Source organism: Symphalangus syndactylus, chromosome 10, assembly GCF_028878055.3.
Source record: "Symphalangus syndactylus isolate Jambi chromosome 10, NHGRI_mSymSyn1-v2.1_pri, whole genome shotgun sequence".
In the NCBI taxonomy this organism is placed as follows: Eukaryota; Metazoa; Chordata; class Mammalia; order Primates; family Hylobatidae; genus Symphalangus; species Symphalangus syndactylus.
This window is the reverse complement of record NC_072432.2, coordinates 94,226,992-94,228,626: the sequence shown is the minus strand read 5'-3', so window position 1 is coordinate 94,228,626 and position 1,635 is coordinate 94,226,992. Positions and strand designations below refer to the sequence as shown.

Below are 1,635 nucleotides of genomic sequence, written 5' to 3'. Positions count from 1 at the left end.
CTAAAGTGTGGTCTCAGTTTAGCAGCATTAACACCTGAGAACCACCTGGGAAGAATCTGGGAACATCTTAGAAATACCCATTCTCAGGCCCACCCCCAACCTACTGATTCAGACATTCTAAGAAAGGGGGCCCAATAATTGGTGATTCAACCAGGCTTTGAGGTGGTTTAATGCATACTAAGGTTTAAGAACTGCTAGGCTAAGAGAAGCCACAAAATGACATTAAGCTGAGTAATAATTTGTTATTTGTCTTTTAAAATATTATCTTAGCAAAGTTTGATTAGAAGGAAAAATATTTAAATCTTATCATGAAATGGCTAGTTTCTATTTAATATTTAAATCTTATCATGAAATGCAGTGATGAACTGTAAAAATAAATATGAAATAAGATCAGAAAATCGTTAGTAGGTTCAAAGCCTTTATTATTGCTATTATGTATAAGCCTAGAAATGGTTACTTCCCAACAAAAAATACATTCGTTGTTAAAATACATCCCTTGTTATACTTAGGGCAAGTTGTAAACCCCCTTTGTTTTGATAGTAGAATTGTTCCAGTGAATCATTTATTTCCGGTGAACCCCAGACACGATAAGCAGTGTAGTCTCTAAATTTTATTAGTTGGTTGTCACCATCGCACTAATAGACAATCTCCGTTTTCCACAGAATAAAACTGTAATGACTTTAGGTCATTTTCCAGCTCGATTTCTCTGCCCGGCTTCTAAAATTAGAATGAAGGTGGGGAAGGATGTGATTAAGACAGATCCGATAAAGCATGTTACACATACTCTTCCCCCACCCCGTCCCCAGGCAGTAGCTTACCCTTAAAATCAAACAGACCTATGGTCTCCATTTAGAATCAAACTGTTGCTATCTAGAGACAGTTTAATGTCATAATATGAGGACTAAGCTTGACTTTGTATTTTGCTGGGCAACTTACTTTGGGACTTTCATAGGACAACAGAAGGTCTGACACAGGAACTTTGAGAAGACGTGACAGCAATCCCTTCACCTTTTGAATGGTCATGGAGCCTATCAAAAGACAAGAAAAGTCCATTTGTTCTCTCAAATGACGGTTACCTGTAAAACTAGCTCATGTGATGAGACCACAGTATCATTGCAATGATAGCTGTATCTGTTCTTTTTTTTTTTTTTTTTTTTTTTGAGACTTAAGTCTTGCTCTGTCGCCCAGGCTGGAGTGCAATGGTGTAATCTCAGCTCGCTGCAACCTCCACTTCCCGGGTTCAAACAATTCTCCTGCCTCAGCCTCCTGAGTGGCTGGTGCCCATCACCACACCCAGCTAACTTTTGTATTTTTAGTAGAGACGGGGTTTCACCATGTTGGCCAGGCTGGTCTCGAACTCCTGACCTCGTGATCCGCCCGCCTTGGCCTCCCAAAGTGCTGGGATTACAAGCATGAGCACAGCGCCTGGCTGTATCTGTCATTTTACCCCAGTCACTTTACCCAAGTAAGTAATTAGGGGAAAGCCTGAGTCTTGTACCACCTGTTCATTTGGGGAACTGTGGGAAACGGAGCCAACGGACCTAAGTGCCCTTTGACAGTGAGTTTCATACCATTTCTGGTATTCTGTACCAGAAATACATGTAGTGTATTTCTTTCTTATCTGAATAAACCAGA

At 40.4% G+C, this 1,635-nt stretch overlaps 1 long non-coding RNA gene across 1 annotated transcript; it reads right to left on the bottom strand.

Annotated features, from left to right (window-relative positions):
• Positions 1 to 401: 401 nt before the first annotated feature.
• Positions 402 to 1,030, bottom strand: LOC129491181 (uncharacterized). Its single transcript, XR_008660473.2, has 2 exons — positions 937 to 1,030; positions 402 to 717 (listed from the first exon to the last, which is right to left on the bottom strand). It is a non-coding gene; the product is annotated as an uncharacterized lncRNA (long non-coding RNA).
• Between the last annotated feature and the right edge of the window lie 605 nt (positions 1,031 to 1,635).